Raw genomic sequence first — 26,593 nt, forward strand, 5'->3', positions numbered from 1 at the left:
AGAGTTCCCTGTTTTAACACAAAGATCCTGAGCGATAACAGAGCCCAGATTTCTTGTAATAATTAGGTTTCCTGCACACAATACTCAGCGTTTATCTATACTGAATTTCATCTGCTCTCTTATTATGCTGCCATCTGATACTCTCAGGGCCCTGTGCAGCTCCTCACCATTAGCACTCATCTTCCCTACCTGAAAAGCAATCACCGGCATATCTATATTTCCTTCTTTCAAAGCAATGAGGAACAGCTCTGCCAGTGACTACTCTGCATTCTGGAAGTCAACTCATTATTTCTAAATTTCATTTCTTACCTTTTAATCACCTTGTATCAGTGCAACAATCTTTGTTCTTATTCCCCTTGGTATTCTCACAGCCATACCTGATCCCCTCAAAGACCTCAATAATTGCAGTAAGATCAACTTCCAGCTACAAAATCCACACAAATTCTTCTCTATTTTTTCTCTACTTCTGTGCATCAGCCAATTCAAGCCTTTACTAAAGGTTCAACCAACTTGCCTAGCACTGATAGACCTGTAAATCTGTAAGCTCACCCAATATTCCTGAACTACTGAGGAAGAGACATCAGATTTGTGACTTCCTTCTTCTCAGCTGTGTCACTTTGCTCTTAATCTGGTGTTGTATGCAAAGCCCAGATGCAGAAATCTCTGCTTTAGCTCCTACAGCACCTTCCAGGCACTACCAGGTGGGCTCTTGCAAGCAGCATCACCAGTCACATTCCCTGCACTGCCCAGGGCAGATCAAGAACTGATTCTCCTAAGGATTCCCTGAGTTCCTACACCTGAGGTCAGTCTGGACAAGGCTCTAAGCACCCAGATGTACCTGCAGATGTCCCTGTTCACTGCAGTGGAGTTGGACCAGATGGTCTTAAAGGATCCCTTCCAACTCAATCAGTCCTACAATAAGACACGCAGCATTTCAGAGGACATTACAGTCAGGGTCCCAGCCTCGTGATGTTGAGGTCCTACCTCACCAATTTACCTCTGAGATCCCAACCAGTAGAACAGGAACAGAGTGTGATCACTGGCTCATATCCACCCAACAATCTGACCAGACATGCAATGACTGAAAATGTTTGTGCTTGCCATTATTATCTCTAGCATAAAGTATTCAAGCAGACACAGAGCAAGAATTCCTATCAGCAAGAGGGGTATTCTCATTGAAAATGAGCCCACAGCCGCCACATGGTAGGGAGGGGCTATTTACATGACCATTTTGGCATTCGCTGCACTGAAGATCTCCTTCACAGAGCTTTCCCCATCTCAGCATGTCTGTGGCTGCTCTCCTAGAGATGAGATTGCTCTGGGACTCCTCCATTAGGCAAAGTTAACAGTGCGTGGCAGCAGCAAGATTGAAGTTCTGAATCAATTTCCTTCATGTCAAGTTGGTCAGTTATTTCAAGTAAAGCTTGCAATTACTAAATAAAGCATCAGAAAGCAGTGAAATGAACAGACTTAAGACCTTTATACTGTTAATTTCCATGTCTATTAAGCTATAATTTAAAATTAGCAGCTATGTCACAAAGATACAGCTGCAGCTTTCAATTCCTCACTGAGAGAACACAGATGGAGAAGGATCATCTCCCAGAATACGTTCAATCAGCAAACTCTAAGCTCTTCTCCACATGGACCCAAACTCACACCTTGGCTTTCCTGCTCTAGCATTCACCTGTATCTGTATCTTCTGGTTGTGAAAGCTCAATTTCATATTTTCATATTTCATATTTTATTGGGTAATAACTTCTGCATTCAAGATGATGGTACACACAACAGATGTAATACTAGAACCTTGTGCAGATTAGCACACACTGAGCTAGCCAGCGTCTTAAACACCATGATTCTATGAAGATTTTGCAACCTTCTCATGCTTCTTTAGTCAAATTAGTTACTAGGCAATAACACCATAAGCCAAATGGAGAAGAAAACGCTTACTCTTTCAGAAAGAAGCACAACAGCATAGCGCCCACAGCTTACACAGTAGGAATTTGTGTAATTAACCAAGAACACATCAAAACAGGATAACAACCATGAAAAAGTTTATCCAAACTCTTCCCATTCAACATGACCATGTTGGCGAGAGACCAGCCAGTATAGAAGCGGTGCCGCAAGCAGAAAGGATGTGAAACATCGCAGAAATCACTACTCATTGGACTGCAACAATAAGGCATCATATATGACTGTGCAAGTCAGCAAAGCATAGATAAGGTTGTACAGATGTACTGCCATACACATTCAGTTTGCAATGGAAGACCTTTGAAGTTAACTATTACTATCTCGTCTCTATTTTGATGTTACTTAGTGCTTAAACACTGTGGTTCGGACCATCTACCAATAGGTTTGTCTACTTTAACAGAGCTTCCCTGTACTAACAAGAAATGATGTAGGAAAAAAGTTAATGCTACACAGTGGTTTCATTTACAGCCATATCTTACTGTTGTTTTCAGAGGCTTTACACAGAATAATTTAAATTAAGGCACAAGGTGAAACAACAGCACGGCATTTCAAGACGTGACTGGAATATGACACATCCCCTGTGAGGACAGGCTGAGAGAGCTGGGACTCAGTTTTCCCAAGTATCAAACCAACAGCACTACTGGAAACACTACACATAGTGGGAGAAGGGAACACACGCTGGTCTCTTGATTAACAGCTGCTGATTTATCCTGAGCTCAAAACCAAGGATTTTGCCTTGGGGAGCACAAGGGATTGCTCAAACATATCTTTGCTTTTTCTGCTTGCTGGCTGTACTGCTGTGCAGCACTGTTATCTGAAAATCACAACAATGGGCAGCTGCAATACTCTGCCTTGAAAGGAAGAACAAAAAGGACAAATTGAAATGGCTGTCTTCATAGGTGGAGAAATGCACGCAATGCTCCGGCTGCTTATAAGCGTATACGCTCAGGATGCCTACAGAAACTGAGAAACAAGTACCGTACTGCCACCACCAAGAGAGGGGATTAAAAGGCTGATGCTGCTCTCGGCCTGCCTCAGACTGGCTGTTCTGCCGATCAACGCACTGCAGTTTGAATCCAAGCTCTCAGGCTCAATGCAGAGCATCTGTGTGGAAAAGAGCATTGCACCACAAACGGGAGGTCAGGCCAGGATGATTTGCAAACTGAGATTCAACACCCCTGTTAGTTCCTGGACTATTTCCCTCTCCAACTCGGGATCAACCAGTTCAATTCTCTGGATAGCACGTTCAGTCTAGAAGCATATGGCCTTCATGCTAATTAGTGCTATAGGCCTTCCCAGAATTTCCAAGGAGAAAGTAAAGCTTACACCAAAGAAAAAAGCCTTCTGATGTTTTACAATACTCACGTCTGCAAAGGAATGCTGGAAGACTATGGAGATATGTACCTGTTCATCACCAGTAGTCTTTTCCCCTTCCTCTCTGGTGGTGAGGAACCTACAGCATCCCACTCTCTTCTAATACTCATCAACTTTCCATAGTGTTAGACAACATAAAGCTGTTAGCTTGGAACAAAAAATCCTTTCAACTCAATTCAAGGTAAAACAGACAAGAAATGCTAACTTGTTCTTTTAATTAGCATGACAACAATGCATGTCCCAGTATCATTGTTATTTATGATATACAATCCTCTAACTTCCTACTCAACTCTGTCACGCTCAGTGCAACACAAGCAGATTCTCTTTACAGCAAATTAATATTTCCAGTCATCAGCAGATCTGCATCATCACCAACTATTATATGTGAAGAAACATACACTTCTCTATGGGGCCTACAATAATCTGCTCACTACAGAAAAATGATATATTAGTCCATCACATGCAGCTTGGCATGTGCTCCAACTCTTACTGCGGTAGACTTGTGCAATCTGTTCCCTTCACACAGGCTTATTTTCCAGTCCAAATCCCACCACAAGTCTCATTTCTGCCCACCAAGCAGATATTCCACTTCCACTGAATGCACAGCAGAAGTGAAGGCCAGAGATGCTTGAAATGATACAGCTGCCCACCTCCAGCCTAAAGCACTTTGTTGGAAGCCTACCCTTCCCTCAGAAATGAACTGCAGCTTTAAGATTATCAAGGACTAAAAACATGCAGCTAGGACTAATGGTGACAGTGGGAAACTAGAGTCACTTTCTAAGGTTTTCTTCTTTCTTTCCTTACAGCAGCATCGGTCAGACAGCCGTTTCATTACAAGAAGCTGGCAGGTGGAAGGAAGAGAAGAGGGCTGTGTATCATCTCACAATCGCATCTATTAATGCTTCCAACTGAACATTTTTCACACAGTAAACACATTTGTCACAAGAAGACTGTTCTACTAATAAAAATTGAAGAAACAGTGTAATTTACTCTTCTGTAACAGAGCGCTAACACTTCTAGGGCAAGGTAACGCTGAAAATCCTATTAGCTGACTTAAAGGCTCTGTGCAAGTCCCTAAAAAGCCTGCGGTTACCTGATGCAGTACTTGCAAGGTAAATGCCCGTGGAGCACCGGGCAGGCACTGATTGCCTCCAGCAGCAGCTGCTGTTATCTGTGCTCAGGCTGAGAAGCGTGATGGATGATGCAGGCTCCTCCAGGAAACATCAAGGTGTGCGACCATCTGGGGAGCTGCCCATCCTTTGTAAGGTATCAGCGTGCTGCAGGGAAATCCAGGCAAGAGAACAGCAAGGGAATTCCAGCCAGACACACATCCCCAACTTCTCTGTGTCCAGGCATTGGAAAGTCACTTCAAAATTAATCTGCAGCTCTACTGTAGTTATTTACACCAAACTTCCAGGGACAGAAGTATTTCTCAATATAGAACATTCGATACCACCATTCTCAAAAGTGCTTATTGATTTCTGCAGAGATTTAACAAGATATTTGACTTTCTGAATCTGTACTTGTTTGCAGTTGTTGCTACATTGTCTTTCCCTGATATTTAGCCCCTTCCAATGTTTCTTGTTAAAAGCATCATTCTTCTTTTCATCTTAATGGTGGGTGGCAACAGGAAGCATTCTGCATCTACTGAGCTGTTTCTGGGGAAACACTACTGTTTTCTAGTTGTCCTGAGAGGAAAAACACTGAAATGCAGACAAATGTAGGGATGTCACTCACCAATACCAAGACCAATGGCTCAACAAGTAACGAGCAATCTGTTCAGTGCCATTTGGGACAGCACACAGGTCGTATTCAAGAAAAAGGGGGAAAAAGCCCAACACAAAACTAAGGTTCTGAGATAGGAAGTGCAGCCTACTTACTTCCTCTTGAGTTTACAAAACACTGCAATCTGCCAGCACCCACACGTTATGTCTGTAAGTGAAGGGAGCACAACTTGGAACACAAGAAACGCAAACATCAGAATTAGTTTAATTAAAAAACAAGACAACCAACAAACACCGAGTCCGTATTTAAGCAATGTCTTCAAATGAGAATCTCTATGGAAATCAACACTGACATCAAAGAAACTGTCTTGCTAGTTTCATATTCTTTTCCTGCAGAGTTTCATCAACTCAATCCTTAGTTTATCTAGGCAATCCTTGCTAAGGTCTCGCTTCAGCATCAGCACCCTAAAACCTTCCTGGCTCCAACTCATAAAACTCACAGCACAGCAGAAGATTTAAGCAGCAGAGAATGAGCTTAAGGTTATTTTATATATATATATTCATTTCTCTAAAAACAATATTTTAGTCACAAGAGACTTTGCAGGGTGAAGTTATATTCTGCAGAGATAAATGAATCCAAAATTGCTTTCAAGGAATAAACATTTGTCTGAGCTCAGAAAAATGCAATATATCAAAAAAAGAGTATAAGCACCATATTTCAGGGCATTCACTGATGGTTTATCATCTCCCATTTTATCTTCAATTTAGACAGTATTATTCACAGCTATTGTTAATTTATATCCTTTTGCTTTCCTAATACCACACAAAAGCATCTGATAAAACGAAGGTCAAAACAAATGCACGACTGTTTTAATACAAAGAAATCTTGATGGAGCCCCTGCATAAAGCTGCTTTATCAAGACACAGAAAGAACTGCTTTGTGCTATACAAATAGGACAAATTCTGAACTGCTTTCTCGTCTCAGAAGCATAACAGTCTAGAAAGCTACCACAATAAACAGGCGGGTTTAATGGGAAGAAGCATCTTCAAGGTGCTGAGGGAAAAAAGAAGAGATGCAATTTAACTGCTCCAACTCTTCTTCATAACCTTTGTGGAGGAATTAAGATGAAAAAAATGCCTCTGTGAAAAGGATTTCCAACACCTGAAGAACACAAAGGTGAGGACACCTGCGTAACAATGTTTGAGCAGCAGCTCGTGTTAAAAGGAGAGAAAGATTACTGCATATATAAAGGGAGAGCAGTGAGAAGAGCAGCAACCACCTCACCACCACTGTTCAACTTGAGTTCACTAATTTCTCTCATCTTCACTTCAGTGTGTGGCGAGAAGACAGCTACTACAGCTAAGGGATGAATGCAAAGAACTTAAGGGAAGGAATGGAGAAATACAGCTGCAGCTGAGCAAATCAGTAACTCCAGCACACAAGTTGTGCTCATTAATCCAGAGCTGAGTTGTTAATGGTCCTTCTCATTGTTGATTCTTGAGGCCTTTAAAGACACGTACAAAACTAAAAGACTGTAAAAATGCTCAGCTCTCAGAAGCAATAAATGAGGAAGAGCAGAGAACTGCTGAGGTAACCCTGCTGTTAACTCATAATATAATTTAAACAGGGAGGTGCAGCACATCTCGTGTTGCTCTGTCTGTCCTATTTGCCAGGCCTCTAATTGCAATCCTGAAGCAGTAATAAGCCTGAGGAAAACATACATCTGCCTATGGCTGTCAAGGAAGAGCGTTTGAAATTCAGATTATCGCCGTAATTGTTGAGTAAATAGCGCTGTTTTCCATGTATGGCCCCTCATACAATGGATAAATCCAAATCCATTTTCTGTGAACAGTGCTTTTTAAATTTCAATTACCCCTCCTTTTATTTGATGAAATTTTCTAAAACAAAATCAAAATCTGATACAATTGCTTTATAATAGCCTAGGTGGATGAACACGTACCAAGACACACCCACACTTCTGTGATGCACCATTTTAGGGCATTTGCCTCCAGTTTTCTTCCCTCTCTCCTTGTATAATGTGCAGCATCTCAAAGTTTTACATAGCAAGACCTTGTGTTAGAGGAAAAAGCTCTCAAACCAAGGCAAAGAGAGCCAAGGTGTCTTTTGCTTGTTGCAAAGTTACAACTGAAACAACAGAATGGCATTATACACACACATTTGAGATGCAAAATCCCTATTCCGTTGCCATGAACAGAACCAACAAAGGCAGTGGAGTCACTTATTTATGACCTATGGTTCAGCACAGCCTCACACTTCTCACTACCCCAGTTCATTCTTGTACCCCTGGGACAAATGAAGTGCCGTATCAGAAACTGAGTGAATGAGTTACTTATTCCAACAGGGAGAAAACTGAGCAACATGCCATCAAGGATGAAGAAAACACAGCAAAGAGCCCACCAAAAACTATAGGAAAGATCTATAGACAAGGAAGCACAGTTCAAACAAATCAAGTACCCAAGCACACAGATGGCATTTAGTACTATGCGGTGGAAAGGGAAGACTCATGAAGTTCATACTTGAAATTGAGATAGCCTGTTTGGCCCTGCTCACTTTAGAAAACCCCACCACACGAATTACATATTGTTCTGCTGCAGCAGATCAAAGTGTTTCAAGAAAAGTATGATATCGCTAGTTATACAAAAGGGGAAAAAAGTGTTTATTTAAGAAGGTTAAAACACAAATGCGAGTGACTACATCTGTAGTTTCACATATCGGGTACATACATAGCTCTGGAAAGGAACATTAAGCTAGAAGACATGCAAGTCAAAGAAGGGTGGGTAAACAAAATGAGTTCACTCCTCAGAACCTAAAATCACAGAATCACAGAATTACCCGGGTTGGGACCTCAAGGATCATGTAGTTCCAACCCCCCTGCCTAGCAGGGCCACCAAACATACACATTTACTAGATCAGGTTGCCCAGGGTCCCGTCCAACCTGGCCTTGAACACCTCCAAGGACGGGGCATCCACAACCTCCCTGGGCAGCCTGTTCCAGGGCCTAACCACTCTTCTAGTAAAGAACTTTCCCCTAACATCCAACCTAAATCTTCCCTCCTTCAACTTAAAACCATTTCCCCGTGTCCTGCTATTATCAGCCCTTTCGAAGAGTTTACTCCCCTCCTGGGAGTAAGTTCCCTTCAGGTATTGAAAGGCTGCAATGAGGTCACCCCGCAACCTTCTCTTCTCCAGGCTGAACAAACCCAACTCCCTCAGCCTGTCCTCATAGGGGAGGTGCTCCAGCCCCCTGATCATCTTTGTGGCCCTCCTCTGGACCCTTTCCAAAATCTCCATATCTTTTTTGTACTGAGGGCTCCACACCTGGACACAGTACTCCAGATGGGGCCTCACAAGAGCAGAGTAGAGAGGGACGATCACCTCCCTATCCCTGCTGACCACCCCTCTCCTGATGGAGCCCAGGATCCCATTTGCTTTCCGGGCTGCCAGAGCGCACTGCTGGCTCATGTTGCACGTGGCTAACCCAATACATATCTGAGGAAGTACTCCCCCAACGCAGCAACAAATGAGGCAGATGCAATACTCCCCCTATACATCACAACTACAGGGATGTACTTGGTACATGGATGGTACAAAGGCAGGGCAAGCTATTCAGAGAAAACAGGAACTAGGAGTACTTGTTTGAGGAAAGACAAAAATAAGGTTGGAAAGGAACAAAGCTGGAGAGATACAGTTCCCCTGCTGATCACCAGAAAAAGCCAGCTCAAAGTCCCAGGGGGTGCAGCAGCCATGCAGACAGCTGTTCACACAGAAACTAAGCCACACCTAAGTAGAGTTCTCAAGAGCTTTTAAGCAATGCCTGCCTTTTGGTCTTTCAGGTTGCAGAAGGGCTCCTTTACTTGGTAGCATACAACTTGGTACTCAACCAAAGCCAGGAGGGGCTAAAAAGGCTTTTAGAGAAAAAGAAGGGAAGACAACACAAATCTATCCTGAAAAGGGCTGATTCAGGTACAGTCACGAGCCCAGCAGAGATGGATCTGTATCTTCATCAGCAATTCCTGATGATTTTACTGATGGGGTGGAGTAACAAGCTACATAACAGGACTCCAGTCACTGCACATTACAGATTTTAAGTGAGAAAGGTGCAATTATTGGAGCAGTCAGCCTTATGCTGAGAGGGGAAGAGGGCACGCTAAACATGACATGCTCTGTTTCGTGAAAGGGAATTTTCAGCCTGGAAGCTGCAGTAGCAGGCAAACAAATTCAATGACCTACAAGAATTTTACCAGCAAACGCACTTGTTTGTTTGAGCACTTGGATGAAACAATTTTCTAAACGACCTCTCACTCAAGAGAGGGAGGAAGGCAGAGCTTAATAAGGGGTGCAGTACAGGTGAAGGTAGCAGAGCAATGCATTTACAGGAGTTTAGAACAGGAGGCTGCCTAATAAAAAGTGATCTCTTGCAAATATCCAGCCAAGGGTTTGTTTCATATTTTAAAGGGCAGTCTCTGTCCAGCATTTCCCATCTACTTTCTCATAATCTTGCTGCAAACACAGAAGGCATTTCTGCTTAAAAAAAAAGAAAAAAAAAAAAAAAAGACAAGAACAGATTCAGCTTCAGGTACTTTGAAAGCAATAAAAGGAGGAACTAAAACTTGCATTATATTCATAGTGGTGAAAGCCTGACACAGCAACACATTTAAGAATTCAATACAGTATAAAGTTTTCAAACAGAACCAGCAGAGAATGAGGAGAACAAGACTGTGGCCCACCAGTTAACAGCTGATAGATTTGGAAAAAGGAGACCTGTCATTCCCTGGAGACTTTCTTCAGCCTCCTCTGAAATTCTACCCATCTCAAAAGGAGTCAGGGTGCACAGGTAGCTCACAACAGATCTTGTTCTAACGAACAATCCCTAAGAGACAGCACAACGACTCAAAGCTGAGAAACGTATTTTTGCATTTCTAACAACTTCCGAAAAACAACTCTCCAGATTTTGGTTGCCTTATTATTTATTACTTCAGAGCCCAAAACTCATTATTGTGTTTTTCCAGCTCTCAGTTGACACCACTGCACATTATAACTACCTCACCCCCACCCCTCCTTACAGCTCTGGCACTTAAGCATGGAAAATAAAACAAGTTTGTTCCTTGGATTCTTTTTCCCTTTCTAAGTAATAAGGCACCACTAGGACGACCCACATGTTACTGGTTGCAATAGGGTTGAAATGGGGGAATAACATCTAAAAACGTATGTAACAGCAAATCAAGGTCTTTTTTTGTACACTCTCCCCACCCCAATTCCACATCACTATAGTAACACATGATTTAACACCACTGTAAGCAGTCCCATATGCAGGGCCCCTTTTCATACATTTAAAGCAAAGTATCTCCAATTGATAAGCACTCTCCAAATTGTAAAACAGGGCTACAAAATCCTTTGTGTACACAGTATTGCCTTTTGTACTATTTACTCTGCATAACAGCCAAGGAGAAGAGCAAGCACAGATGTTAAAATGATGAAATACAAATATATTATAAAAACATGATGCACAGAATGTAGAACTGCAGCAAGAGCAGTACAGTAACACAGGTCACTTGAACAAACCAAATGGTTCCATGCTAGCCACAGCAGAACAACTCAGTGCCAACAACTCTCCAGACTCATTGAAATATGAAAGGTATGGGATTTATTTCTTTAAATTAAGCAGATGCCACTGTTTCACAGGAAAATAAGAAACCCTTGAATATACGAGGGTTCCTCTCCAAGTAATGCCTCTTATTATATTATAATGGTCCATAACATCAGAGGTTCATGGCACGGCAGCTGAAGTCGAACCTTCCCACCAATATCCCATTCCATTCTGTAGCTGTGCAATAGATGGCGGCAAAGAGGCAGTCTAACAAAATAGCACCTGACACAGAAATACAAAGGCATAGAATTGAATTCCTCCATATAGAAAACCCAATGACATTAATCGATGCTTGCTGAACGTATATGGAAAGAGTGGACAACAGCGCAGTGAGGTGGCAGACGATGCATTTTAGCAGTGGCAACAGTGACAGTGGGTCACTTCACTGCTATAGATGCTTACAAGTGTGGCATGAAGCTCTTATCACTGGCAAAACTGCACGGCTAGCAGTGGTGATTGATGAAAAATAGTGCCTTGAAGCTGAGGATTTGCTCTATCAAACAGTGTTATTGTCTTCTTTATGTCTGTTGTGGTTTCCACGGAAATAAAGACAAGGTATTAGTTTTGGAGAGACCTACATACATTGAATACATACACATGTATCAGTTCTGATTTGAGCAGAAAGTTTAGAACACAGAAGAGCAAACTTCCCTTTGCTTTTAGTTTATTCTAGAGACACCCTAAGCTTGCACAAGTTGATAAATGTTTAAAATAGGATTTACTGGTGAAGTCCCTATTGGTACTTCCATAGCTCTATGAACAAGATGCTGCAAATCTTTCTTTCCCTGTGTTTTAAGGTTCCCAACACAAACAAGCCTGGTGCTCTTCCAGTTCCCACCACCCACCTGCTCAGCTTTACTCACACTGTAACCCATCAAGCATTCATCTTTCAGCCAGACATTTTGCATGCCCCAAACGGGCACAGTAAATGCCCCCGTCCAAATCACGAAGCCCCACAGCCCCATCCAAAATAGAGACTAACCAAGCGCAGAAAAACAGCTTCAGCAGACAACCTGGATTTAGAACATATGTTGGTTTGTTCCGGGGGCCTTGCTGCATTTGAATACCCAAAGACACATTTTCTGCTCAGTGAAAAAAAAAAGAGCCGGGGGGGAGGGAGGAATACAGGAGCCACCCAGTGTAATATCAAGTTCATAAACCTACTGCTAGGAAACCACATGCTGCTGCTAACAGTGTGTTACCAAAATCTATGCCAGCAATAAGCAGCATGCTATTACTTCATGTAAAAACAACAAAGGGGCAAAAATCAGGCGATCTGTCAGGTCTGTGCAATTAGAAAAAATTATATGATATCAAATAGGAGCCAGCATTCTAAATGAATAAACAGTCGCAGTCAGCCTTGAGATCACAACTGAGGTGTTACCATCAACACTTTCTACCAATGCCTTTCTACAATCTCTTAGTCTAAAGCTTTGAGCATAACCCAGTTTCAAACAAAACTGAGCAATGGGAAAAAGGGAACAGTGTTTCTACAGATGTGAATGTTGTGTAAATGTCAAACTGCACGTTAAAATTTGATTAGGAGGCTGACTATAAAAAAAAGACAGAAAGAAACAGTATTGCTGTAAGTAAACTACTGTACTAACAATCACCTTATCCTGTTTGCTTGTAATATAACCCCTAGTGATTAATTTTATTATTCATACTTTTCTATGCACTGCTGTAATGGATTTTGCTACAAGAAGACATAAAGCATTAAAAACAATTGCAAACAAATGTTTGTCAACAAGATAGATCTAAATGGACAGTCTTAGTACTCAGTTCTTTGCACGCTCTGCCTACAACTATCCTTAGTAAACTCCATAAAATTTTCATCTCTTCTACGTGACAAATAAATTCCATAGAAAGACTAGAAACATATGTACCAATTCATCTGCCCAAATAGCAATTCATCAGGTGATACAGAAGGTGAAACACAAGTTCTTCATTGGGAAGACCAAATTTTTCCAAGACTGCCCAACTTCCATCTCAGCAACTTCAGTTCCACTTTTTTCAGGACCTCGGACACCTCCTGACTCAGCACCTCCTTAAGGATCCAAAATTGGATGATGTTACTGGCACTGGTTAGAGACATATTTATAAGTGAAGAGGAAAGTTGAGATGGAATTAAAAGCAGTAGCTTTATTTCCAGCTAAGTACTCGGTTCCCTCTATAATACTGTATACAGAGCAATTAGACAGTATTATTAATACTGGCAAACACACAGTTAGAACATTTCCAGCCTCATGATGTTTCTTCCATCAGCTTAACACACCCCCACCAAAACACCACCAGACAGCACATATGGGAGTAAATGCAGCTCAACGCATATCAGCCTCAAAACAATTCAGAATGTACCCAAGAAGTCCAATGATTGCCACAAACTGATTTTTTCCTACCCCAAACAAAAGTTATTAGCCCCAGCTTGCCTTACCATGCCCACTTAAATAATTCTGCACTCATCTTGATGCTTTAGTTCTGTTAACAACATGATTTGCTAATTTCTTTTGCAGAAGTTGTACGAGAACAGCTCCAGAAAATACACCTGAAATTTCACGACCCTCATGACACCTCAAGTCAATGACAGTGACAGTTCAAGTCAAACTTGCACTACCTTAATAACAGGTGGGAGGGAAAGGGGACATCACATCCATATCACTGATGGATGGCTCCCTTTAGTTTGATGCTCCCTTATTAGCTCTATTTATTTATTTATCGTAATATGCATTCAAAGATAATAAAATAGAAACATTATCAAAAACTCGAAGGAAGACCACTGTCCCCTTAGATGGAAAGCCTATTAGGAGTCATAAATAATCCTCTGTGCATCACATTCCATGAGGTAAACTCAGCCACCACCTTCCATTGTTTCAGTGCCTTTTTTAAGTTATGGTCAAAAAGAAATAAAACAAAACAAAAAGGAAAGCAGGTTGCCTGGCAGTGGAGGAAGCTTCAGCTCATTACAGACTTCCCAAAGCCCAACTCATCCGTTCCATAGTTTCCATTCCACCAGCATACAGCAGACTCCCTTGCCAGATGCAAAAAGGGCCACCACAACAGTAGGTCAGCTTCTCTGCCTCTCCTGTGGGTGCTATACTTTTACACTTCCCTTATTGAGATCAGCCCTACACAAATTGAGAGGAACTGATATGAAAAGGTAAACACCTCCCACCACCAGCCTTTCACCTCCCCCTCTCTGCTTTGCGTCGAGGTGGCTGCCAAACAGAACATACCATATTGTGACAGAGGCTGCTGCAGTATTTCTGGAGGATGCACATTCTGCCTCTGTTCCCAAGTGCAGAGGCAACCACGTTTCCCACAGCAGCTAACAGCATCTTATTCTCTAGAGTTCTTCAGAAAACTGCAAGATCTTTATGAAATCAAGTTCTGTCCCACGGTTCACCAGCCATAAATCCCATCTTATTAAAGATCCTGAGGTTTAAAACAGAACCAAAAAAAAAAAGACCACAAAACCGCCCACCCTGAAACAACCATCTGAAATTCACCAAGTCTGTTCATCCAGATCTTAGCCAGTGACAAATACTTATGTAAATATTTTTGTTTCACATCAAATGTTCAAGAAACTTTATTTTCCTAACTCGGCTTTTTGTCTTATAAAATGCATCACTCTCAAGCCATGTTAGGCAAAATAAGTAAATTCAAGTTTTAAAGGGCAGTGAAAGAAAGCTGCTGAAAGACATTATTTGCTGCCCTACGATTTGCTGACTAAAGGGGGGAAAAAAAATCCCACAACAAAAACGATCTGCATAAGGTGAAATGAGCAAGTATCAGAAAGTTCCTTGACAATCAGAACTGATATTATGAACAAATTTTTGCTGGCAGACATCTATGTAACTGGTACATCAGACCACTGTCGGGAGATTTAAATATCCTGTCTGTTAATGTCAAATAAGGTAAATGGATTCGGAAGCCAGTTGGTGCATCCCCAAAGGCAACACGCGCTGTGCACAGTCTTCCATGGGCAGACACCTACAAGCTGAGCAGAGCGTGGGACTGCACAGCTCCAGTAGCACAAGATACTCTTGGCACCAGAAACTCGAAGCCCTAAAACCAGGTTAGCTTCTTTCTGAATTGCTCAATTCGTTTGAACGCTATTTTCACATATTCCAGAAAGAGGCCCTGCAACTACTTACTGGATCCCACCTGTAGGCATGTATAACTGCATGTAATTAAGGACAACGTTTTCACTCGTCATGAAACCAGGCTTCAGCTGACCTATGCCAAACCCCATGATGTGCTTACATTCCACTGTGGCTGCCTCACACTGCCTCCTATACAGCACTGAGATTCCCTTAGCAGAGTTCCTGCCTCAGAAATCAAATCAAACAACCAACAAAATAAAACCAAGCCACACAGGCCCAATGGCGCAAGGAAAGAATAATGCATAATAGATATTTAAGTACAATGTTAAGTACTACGTAAATTAAGTCTTCACAGTGACTTACACTTGCATGTTCTTACGCCCAGCCATCAAAAATATTTCTGTAATGATACCTTAAGACAACATAGATTCAGATGCACCGTATTTGACTCCTGCTCACCCATCCCACAGCTTTCTTACAACCCGTGAAACAAAGCAGAGCGTAGAGCTGCGGCAGGGAGCCAAGAGCTTCCCGTGTCAAAGCACACACAACACCCAGCAACATCTTCCTTTTCACAAATGCAGCCAGGTGCCAGATGGAAGACAGCAGCACTGTTTCTTAAAATACAGTGAAGGAGAAAAACTCGAGGTAAACAGAAAATGCTGTAATTAACTATTCAAATTGCCCTGGCATGCTGGGATTAATGTTTTTGTTCCCGTAAAAAGCACTGCATGAAATCTAATGACAGAGTGATAAAGACCGTAGTTCCATACCTCATCCAGAAGAATAAATTGCTAAAACCACTCCTGCAGTTGTGCACTGAACCATAATTGGAATGGAAACCCAAAAGGAACATCTTCATTCTATTTAAAATAGAAAAACCACCGTGTGATGCGAGACAACCAACAACGTGGCTTTGCAGGAATGGGTCTGTAGAATGGATGTGCTCACAGCCTTCCTCATGGGGCTCTCCCAGGTCCCCACATGGGAGATGTGTTATGGACACTCACATCTGTGAGCCCAGTCTTATTACTTTGGTCTTAAGATACCGTCTACAGAAAATGACATTTTAAGCAGGAAAAATGTCCAAATACCTACTCCTGGAAAATAAAGCAGTTTTACCCCCAGATTCAAATAGGAATCTGACCGACTAACAACCAGACTATTAAATAGAAGTACCAATAGAAGCAGTGGGCTGTAGGTTTCCCACGCTAATTAAATCATTTCAGCAAAAAACAGTGCATTACTGCTTCAACATTACCTTCGTGTTAGAAAGGATTCACTGCCTTCCCACCAAGACCACTCCTGAAGCTGTTTCTATGAAGACTTTTCCCTGCATCCTTCCCAAACACGTTTCTACGTCTGTCTGCCAGCTTTTAGAGCCACCTGTCCTATGACTCGATTTCTTCTCCCAGAATCATTTGTTCAGGTCAGAAAACAGAACAGGACTCGTATGAGCTAAAAGAAAAACAAGCCAGTAGCTCACTAGCGACAGAAAATAATTGCAGGCTTTGTGGCAGTTCACTTTGAAATTTGCCGTTTCTCTGCCCTTCAGACTGCACTATTTCAGGGAACTCATTTGATCCAAGACCACACGTTTTTGTGTTGCTGGGCATTCTCTTGAACCTAGACAAAGTAGGCTGCAAAAAGAAGTCTGCAGCCCTTCCTCAGGCAAGCATCCACTATAGAAAAGATTTGTTTGTTTGAAGTTGGAAGCAATAACAGGAAAAAAAACCCACTTCTCTGTTCATCCTTGGCCTAAGATTCCAGTCTCGAGGCTACTGATGTAAACTCCTAACAGCACTACTTCAAGGCAGGTCTTACAGTATGAGCCAGCACAGCTGAGGTAACAGTTTAGTACACAGGATAAGAGCCTGACCAGCACTGAGCTCCTCACTGCTCTCTGCAGCTGCAGCATCCTGAGATACACCACCAGGCTGCCTGGGCCTCGCTCTGAAGCATTACTCAGCAGAGACATGTTTCCAAGGGAAGAACAAAAAAGCAAAGAACACACACCACACACAGCCTCCAACAGCACAGCCCCACAGCACAGCCCCAGCTGCGTTTTCTAATGCTGCCTCTTCTGCTCACCCTTCAGCATGGCAGGAAGATCCAGGACAGTGGCATCCAGCGGGCTGAGTCTGCAGTGATAAGGGAACCCATGCAGGTTGAAGGCAAATGCACACAGTCCACAGCTGCAGGTGACCCTTCTTAGAGGTTTTTTAATGGCTTATCTCTTCCTTTTGCAAATCCAGGAAAAACAGTCTTCTCTCTCCCTGACATCCAAAGCTGTGTTTCATGTAGATGGAGATGTCATATCACCTTTGATAAAGGCCTTGTATTTAAGCATATATATAAAAATAACACATACAGCATTTTTAAAAGACTATTTTAAATCACTTTGGCTCCTACTCAGAGTTCTGTCAGCAGCTATCAGTCAGGTATGCAGCCAAAGAAAAGCATGTGATGCCAACAGCTAGAAAACACATAAACCCACCACCAATAGATTATACTGACTGCTGAATCACAAATCAAATCCAATTACTACCGAGTTAGCATTTATTGTAAAGTCTCATAATAAATCAACCAAACATCTCAAGTTGCAGGAGCGTATTCTGTCCCAGAAGCATCCTATGTTGCACTCACAGAGCATTTTTCAGGCACTCCGTGTTTCCTTCAGCAAAAATCTCGCCTCCAAACAAGCGCACAGAATAGAATGGTTCAGTAGCAGCAAAAAGAACAAAGCAGGCATGCCTTCAGCCATCACTTGATTAGACATGTTTAATTAGAAGACGAAGCTATGATTACCAGTTTTAAGCAACCATCCTTTCCATTTCAGCTACTGTTCTCTGAGGTCCCCATACTGGATTTATAAACTCTGTGTAGGAGATACAAGCAAATCTCTTTAAGTACCAGGCAGTCCGCTGGTGAGGTTCACAGCTCAAGCTTCACCTACTAAGAGTGAGCCAGCTGCACGCATTAACGGGCAAGCAGCTCAGCTTTCAGCAATGCCTGGAAGCAACTAAACAGCACTAAAGCAATGCCTCATATTGCCAGATTCATGGTAAGTTTCAGGGAGGATCCAAGAAAACATTTTCATGGCATAAAAGCGTTCAGTGTTGCAAATGAGCAGGTTTAACACCAGCTTTATTGCTACAGCTGTACAAGGACCACAATTTCCTTGACCATTTCCATCTTCTGATCCAATAGAGCTGCTGTCCAGCTTTTATGCAAACACCATTATAAGGAAACAAAAAGGAAAACCATCAATTCCTGTTATTTTTCAACCCAATAACATTACTATTTAAAGCCACAAAGGTATCCAGATTGTTACAAAAAAAAACCATCACACTATGACAGGAGAAGTGCCAAAATTGCTATGTTTGTTTCCTTTGCTTGCCTGCTAACAAACAGAGTTGTAATAACAAAGTCTGCCCAATGCCTGGAGTTCTCACATAGTACATAAATAGCAGGGTTTGGAGGCAAAGCCACATATGTATCCTGATAAGACATGAGAAGAGGGAAGGAAGCAGAACTGACAGAGACCTGAGGACTTCCTAAGAGAGTGCCCTGGCTGAAGTACTCCACTTAGCTCCTAAATTTCTAAGTGCACATGTCCCGGTAAAAATACCTAACAAGTTTAATAAATACTTAGTGAGGGAAGTAAGAATCAAGCCTAGCAAGGCATTCACCCCAACCGACTGCATACTGAATTGCAGTGAGAAACCCAGCCACGTCCAGCTTTCCTCACCAACTCCTGTACCTGCCCTGATGAGCAGCACATACCTCCCTGGTGTGGCTACCAAGGTACCCACAATCCCAGCACAGCACAGCACAGACATCCCAGATAGATAAGGCAGCAACTGAACAGACTTGCTGCAGCAAGCTTCCACTGGGGCATAGAAACCAGAGCCTGGAGCAGACTTCAGAAAGCCCTGAACGCATTTAGATGACTGGTACAATGCATAGCTAGTGGATAGCAGCCCATAAACCACATCTGAAATACTTCATCTGAAAATCATGCGCTGTGTTAGTACTCACCTAGGAGGATATTGAGAAGGCTGCTTTACTAACTCTTACTTTAAGGAAAGGAATTAACTCACACCTTCCCAGGGACACATATTCACTGTCATCTCAAAATCAAAGAACTTACCGAAGCCAAATGTGAAATGCTGCACCATCAAATCTTGAATTATAATTAAAGTAAGCACGGTCTAAGTATTTGCTTATGAGTATGCAGTCTCTCCCTTGAAAATTCCATGTCAAGTACAGTCACTGAACCTTCCAGAGGGTGGCATAAGGGGGCTTCTGCCAGACCAACAGCAGCTGAAGCAGGAGGGGAGAAGCAACACTCCCCGATTCCAGAGCAAACTGCCAGTACATTTTTAAGGCTGTACAACACAGCCAAGTTAGAGGTGCAATACCCCAGTCCAAATATGATGCATGTGATCAGCCTGCACCCCTGCTGCAGCACTAACGAGTTCCCCCAGCCTCCACGAGGACAAGGAAAAGCCTCATTTACGCTGCGTGGCTGCCTGGCCATGCAGAGCAGCACGGCTGGGAAACAGCAAGAGAGAGCATCTTTTAGGGGGTTTGGTTAAGGCACACGACAGGAACAGTTTGCATCCATCTCCAACTTGCTACGTGGGATCCTGAGAACGTTTCCTTTAGCGCCTCAAATACGCAGCCTGATTTTATTTTTACAGCTCTTTTCCCTCCCCAGTTTCCAACCATCAGAAAGCAAATGAATGGGCAAAAGTGAAAAAAACAAACAATGAGAAAGCAGCAACGCATCTCACTTAACCCCATAGAATCTCCCAGGAACAAATCAAGCATGCTACATGTCATGAACCTCCCTCCCATCTTCTTTGAGGCGTGGGGGCACCAAACAAGGAGAAGCTCCCACCTTAACTTTTGATGATGGGAGGTTAATGCAACCTTGCAAATACAGGTGCTAGTTATTTGGTGGCTTTTTTCCTCCCACCCCCCCCCACGGAGTCGTAGCGAGTCAGTGCGAACTGACTACTGACCATCCACCCCCAAGCTGACACCTGCACAGCTGTCGCTGCCAGGGCTGGCAGAGCAGGTGCCTGCCATGCATGATGATGCCAACCCGAACCCGTGGGCATCCGAGACTCCTCCGCCCATCACCGCGCACCTCTCAAGTTCTCACGCCGAGCCCCGGCCCCGGCAGCGAGGAGCCGATGCGGCCGCGTCACCTACCGGGTCACCGTGCCGACGCCGCTCCGTGCTGCTGCAGTCCCGCTCCGGCAGCGCTCCCCGCACCTCGGGCTGTTTCCCCCCGCAGCGCTGCGGCCGGGAGCCGAACGAAAGGCTGCGGATGAGGCACCCGGCGTCACTCCGCTCCTCCGAGCGAGCTCGGCAATGAGATGTAACGGCAGCCTCACTCCCGCGCCAAGTATTACAGGAGCGGAATACTAACCGGCTCATTTATTTCCCTGATTACCGCACACAGATATTGAAGTCTGCGCATCGCATCGCATCTCCTCCGGCAGCCCGTTCCCTATTAACCCTACCTTCAAAACCAGCGCCGGCGATACCTGAGGTCACCGTTCCTCCTCCGCCTTCCGCTGGGAAGGAGGGAGGAAGACAGGCGTCCGCCCTCTCGGAGGAGGCTCCCCGTGCACGGGCAGGGCGGGGATCTCGGCTCCGCTCCCCTCCGCCGTTAACTTTGCGCCGGCTGCGGTGGGAGAGCAGCGCTCCTCCCGCTGCGCGGGGCCGCGAGGAAAACTTTGCAGTGTGGAGGGGCGGCTCCGCGTTTTGTGAGTCGGCAAAAAAGGGAGAGGGGAAAGAAAGAACGGCAAACCCACCGGCCGCCCAGCCCGTGCCACCTGTAGGCCTTCTGCACGCACCTCCAGCGCCGAGCCCCGGCCGAGGAGGGGAGCCCCGCCGCCCCCCGAGGTGCCCGCACCGATCCCGGTGTCCCCACGCCTGCTGAGTGACCCGCGTGGGGCTCTGCAGGTTGACACGTCGGAGAGCGCAGCCCCGCAGACGGGTGGCACTCAGGACGAGCGCGTGGCAGCACTGCGCCCCGACGGGGCGGACCCGCGCAGCGCTCCGCCGAAACCCGGCACCGAGCCCGGCTCCTCCTCATCGCACTGCCCCCAACCACCGTGCAAATCACAACTCCCGACCTCTCCGATGGTCCCTCAGCCCCACGGCGCCGCCTCACGCCCCGGCTCACCTCCGTCTCAGCGCCCCGGGGCGGGACCGGGCACGGCTCCGCCGCCACCACCGGCCTCCGCGGCGGCACCGAGTCCACGGCCGGGCCGCTCCTGCTCCTCCTCCTCCCAACACAGCGGGGATGATGCTCGGCTGCGGGCGGAGCGCGCGCCCCTCGCGGCGGAGGGACTCGGCACTGCAGCCGCCCGCAAGCGGAGGCTCCAGCGGAGCTGCGATGCGATGCGCTGCCCTGCGGCGACGGGAGCGGCACCTGTAGGATGAGCTGAGCCGAGCGGCCCCAGGTGCGAGCTGCAGAGCTGGCTCGGCTTGGAGCGGCGGAGCAGGAGGAGAGGTTGACGAAGGGGATGGATTGCGCGGGGTGAACCGAGCGCTAATTGCAGCAGGTGAAGAGAGCAGCCTGCAGCAGCACAGTAGTAAAGAGAGAGAAAAACGGGCAGGGATAGGGCTGGCTGATGCTTCAGGCGGCTCTGCTACCCTAAGTTCTCCCCCTGACCCCTTCCTCTCAGCTGCAGCTGTGTAAACCCATCAGCACTGAGCTCCCAGTTCATGCCTCGGTTACTGTGGTTTGTAAGCAAACAGTTGCATGAAAACCTGCCGTGGCTTTTACATTCCCTCCCCTCTTGCCATGATTTCCTTAGGCATCCAGACTGCAAACTCCACTCACCTGCTATACAGAGAATGGGAAGTGCAGAGAAGTCCCTCAGCATGAGCAAAACCAAAGCAACGTTGGACTTGCCAGTGTTTCTCAACAGCACTATCAGATGAGTCACAGAGATCTCAGCAGAGGATCTTGCCTTGCTTACACTGGAGAGAGATCCACAAATTCAAGAGCTAACACAGAATTCAGAAGGACCTGTCACAGCACACAGTCCGATGTGAAAAGTAATGCTTTTAATTAGAGAAAGATTTGATTTCAGCTTCAAAATTTGGTGGATGATTTTAATAAGAGTAGGAATTACAAGCTAATGTTTCAAGACCCCGTTAATTAAATGTTTACACGTGCTTATATTATGGAGATCACTCCAAAAGTAATGCCTCCTATTTACTTCCATGGAAACTACCACAGATACAAAGGGCACAATGGCATTATTTGATAGAGCAAATTCTCAGCTCTGTTTTTCAGCACAGCCACCACTGTCACCTGTGCATTTAAGGGTAGTTAGGTACTGGAATGGGCTCCCCAGGGAGGTGGTTGAGTCGCCATCCCTGGTTGCATTTAAGAGCCATTTGGATGAGGTACTTAGGGATATGATTTAGTGTAGGGTTTTTAGAGTTAGGGTTCTGGTTAGGCTGCGGTTGGACTTGATGATCTTCAAGGTCTTTTCCAACCTGGTTAATTCTGTTTCTATTTTTGACAGCGATGAACAAGAGCCTGCATGCCACACTTGTAAACATCTACAGCAGTGGAGATAACCCACTGTCACCAACACTGAAATACACCACCTACAGCCTCACTGTGCTCACATCCACTATTTGCTCTCCATAAACGTTCAGCAACAAAATGGAACGAGATACCGGTAGGAAGATTCAACCTCTACTGCCATACCACCAACATCAACCTGTGACATTGTTGGGCATTACTCTACAGCAGGCATTACTTTTGGAGCAACCCTCATGTAATTTAAAGGCTGACATTTCTTCAGTCGTAACTTTCAGAGTGAAGAAGTAGATTTGCCACTGCTTAAGTATGGATACATCACTGAGCCCTCTGCTTAGGGAAAGGCTCAAAGGAAGTGCAAGCAGGGCAGTATCTACCTCTACATCCCTACCTTCTTATTAACAAACAGTTAATCACATGAAGAATGTGAGTACGTGTTTGCAACACTTCTGATTGTTTTCAGCGTCCAGCTGTACTGAGAATTTGTTCAAGGATCAATGTGCTTTTTAGATAAATACAATTACAGTTGTGAATATAATTCCCCAAAGCCCCCAAATTAAATTTTCCTAATCCATCATCTCTTTCCGCTACTGAAATGAATGGAAATTGCGATAGCGATTTCACTGCAAGCAGGTGCAGCTCATTTATGTACAAGCATTTCAGGCCATTTTCTTCTCTGACATTTACAGGTATAAATCCAAAGTAACTCTACTGACAATCCAATTTTCTACCAGACAGACACATCTTCTTCCAAGACTCCAGCCCTCACCCTTAATTATGAATTTCTAAGACTATTTGTTTTTCTTTAATACCATCCGAGTCCCATCCAGCCTTCCCGAAGTTAATTAAAACCATTTGAAACTATTCCCAGATATAACTTAAGGAATGGCTATTACTATTAGGAATAGTAATAGTTAGCCTCTCTAATACAAATGGTAAGGTATCTTTTAAAAGCTGTATTTTTAAACATACACACACATAGCCCTCTATGGATGTGTGGGTATACATATAACATAGTTTTATACGCTTATTACTCAGCAACACACACAAAGACTACAGCAGCAACAGGGACAAAAGAGGATTCTTCTCATTCACCTACCTTTATCACAGGATGATCCTTTCTCTTCCAACAGTCCCTTTCCTTTATTCTTTTATCTACATGCCTTCAGATTCTACAGATGAACTGGAATCCCACTTAAATCTATCCGCAAATGTGCAAAATAATCTAGAAAGAGAGTTAAGGGCTCTAATTAACGAGCTAATCAATCATAACGAATATACATTAAGGTGTTGAATGAACAGGTTATGCTTATGACCACAGTTCTGGCTGGTCTGAAATGACCGCAGTGGGATCAGAAAACATCTGAGTTTGAACCAGTAGTAGAAGAGCAAACATAAGGTCTTCTGAACAACGAGGAATATATTTATGAATCTTAACAAGTACATCACATAGTCCCACTGTTCCAAAATGGGACGCTGCTCAGAGGGAGGCTTTGGAAAGCTTATTTCACATGGGATGGACTTCACTCCAAGCTTCTGATCCCTCTCTTTGCAGCTCCCTGCATAAATTATACCTGGCCCTTCTCTTTAGTTAAATGTTCCATACATTACTTTTCACAGATAGGCTGAACGTTTTGTTTTCTCCTGTCTTCCATAAGATGGGCTGCAAGGACATGTCTTGGAGAATCCATTCTTTCAGCTGCCAGAAACGATGTGTTTAGCTTATGCTGTCTGAGGCATAAGGACTAGCTCCTGAGTTAAGCAGATAGGAACTACGCAGTACTAGAAACACAACCATGGGTGAAATTTCAACATAAGCATGATTGAATTTCACTCAATTTGTCTGTTAACAAGCTCAAAATATAGGAAAGGTCGATTTGACCGTGTTCACAGGTAAGTTAAGGTTTTCCCACACCCTTAAATGCAGCAAAACTTCTCTGAGTTGTGACACATGAGCTACAATTAATTCAAATTTAAAAAGCATTTTTCCACTCAGCAAAGCAATCTGCTCTAGTGTAACCTGAGCATCATTCCTTCCAGTGGTCCGAAGAGTACAACCTGACCTATACAAACTGAAAAGGAAGGATTTAACTCATTAGCATCTCCTTCAAAATATTCATAAATCTTGATAAGAGCTTCAAGATGGCATTTGGAAGTGATCAGCTATCAGAATGCCACTAACTCAATTTCAGGAAGTAAGAGTGCAAACTGTGTTTTAACACAGAAGATTTAAAAGGTTTTACATATGTATATATGTATATATATACGTATATATATGTGTGTGTGTGTGTGTAATCATGGGAACCACTGAAGTGCAATGCTGTATGATTACTTTTATGATTATATTAAATGCAGGATTTCTTCTAACACAACTGGTCTTCCCACTCCCACACCTCAGGCACGACAGAGATCCCTATAAGAGATGGATGCGCTGTAGCTCATGCCCATTACCCACCTCATCTTAGTGTTACATCTAGGAGGAATTATTCCTCTTCAGATATCCTTTATGGAAGCACTCCTATGGATTCCAGGGGGAGGTTTCTGATCTGCCAGCATCCTTGGCAAAACATTAGCAGCATCACTGGTGTTAAGCAAGGCAGCAGACCAAAGTCATCTCACTAGGGGCCCAGAGAAATGTATTTTGGTCTTGGCGGTAGGCTGCAAGGTGTCTCCTACAGTATCAACAGTAAGGACTGCATCTTGGTGATAAGGACTGAATGCTGCTAGTTATGGCTGACCTCTCAAGCCTTTTCTGAAGCACTTGTCAACACTGTTTCCTCTGCATTTTATCTTCTTCATTGTAATCTTCTAAGCATTTGCACTGTTTATTCACTTTTAGATTTAGGTCTTTTTTAAATACCCATTTTGACCCAAACAAGGGCAAGAGTTAAATAACCTCTGCAAATGTTACGCTTCACTAAAGATCTGCATTTTGAAATTAATAAACACATCAGACAGGAGAACATCTGCTCTTCAATTTATCTGTAACAAAAACTAATTAAAAAAGACTTCCTTATCCTGCTCAGTTTCTGGACCAAGAAAGCACTTCGCACCTTGCTCTAGAATTATCTAGTTTCTCTTAATAGCCTTTTGGGGGCCAAATGAAGGGCCCTTTGTCTACTTAGTTTAATTAAGTCAGGTGTTGCTTCTACATCTGTTCCTTCACTTACATGCCTGGAGAGTGGGGTGGTACTGTTATTCCACCGTTGAATACATCCTGGCTAGAACTTAAGACTATTAGCTGCTCTGAGCTAACATTTTGTCAGCTTTCCAGGTCCAGATGTAAATCTTGCATGTCTTTAATTCCCAGACCACTTTTACAACTGTTTTTTGAACAGAGAAAAAAAGCATACATTTGCTCTTTTTTAATTGTCTAGAACAGCTGCTATTTTAAATGGATACTTTCCCCCATCAACAGTTTATCTGCTTGTTTTAAATTAGCCTGGTTACTTCAGAATTCAGTCCCTGGAACAACCTATTGCATTTGCAAACAAGTTTTGTTGGCCATCTCCTTCTGTCACACCCTTGCTTCTAGAAAACAGCCAGGATCAAGCAGGAGCTCCTTCTCTTCACCAGTAACAGAGTCCGATGACCCAAACCACTTAGCTCCTCAACAGTGCCATCAACTGTTTCCTCTGCTTTTTGTCTTCTTCTTCATTGTAAGCATTTGCACCCTGGATTCAATTCTTGGCCTGATTTCTATCTGTTTACTCTGAATCAGATGGATACAGTACTACCCATCTGAGTACTTCTGAAGAATCTTTCCACACGTGCCATAAACTGTACTTTTTTTCTACAACTCTGCTCTAATTTCCTTTTGTGGAGCAGCATAATCTTCTTGATTCCTCTTCTGACAGTTTCCTTTGGCTCCTTTTCTACAGACGTGTTTTGCTAATTCTCATCCATCCTCTTTGTGTGCAGCCAGTTATTCCTAGTATAACGTCATCCTATTTTTGTCATTAAGCCACCCAATTCATATTGTTTTATTCTAATTTAGCTTACTTCTCGTAGCAAATTAATTACTAAGCACACTAAGTATTCATCCAGGTCTGTAATGAGAACTTCAGTCAGTTCCCATACAAAGCTCTACAAACATCACGCATTACAACCTTTTCCTTTAATAGGGAAACCTGCAGCGGCTTAGTTCTGAGGGACACATTTGCACCAAGTGCT

The 26,593-nt window shown here is 43.7% G+C and overlaps 1 protein-coding gene across 8 annotated transcripts in view; it reads right to left on the reverse strand.

Moving 5' to 3' along the window:
• PCDH15 (protocadherin related 15) overlaps positions 1-26,593 on the reverse strand; it is an 814,794-nt gene that overhangs the window by 514,430 nt on the left and 273,771 nt on the right. The window contains exon 1 of one of the 8 annotated variants that reach the window (XM_032445309.1): positions 21,044-21,240. The exons of 4 other annotated variants lie outside the window; for them this stretch is intronic. The gene's annotated coding sequence lies outside the window, so the exon portion shown is untranslated. 3 more of the 8 variants (XM_032445312.1, XM_032445311.1, XM_032445310.1) reach the window with 3 other exon arrangements.

Source organism: Coturnix japonica, chromosome 6 (genome assembly GCF_001577835.2).
Source record: "Coturnix japonica isolate 7356 chromosome 6, Coturnix japonica 2.1, whole genome shotgun sequence".
In the NCBI taxonomy this organism is placed as follows: Eukaryota; Metazoa; Chordata; class Aves; order Galliformes; family Phasianidae; genus Coturnix; species Coturnix japonica.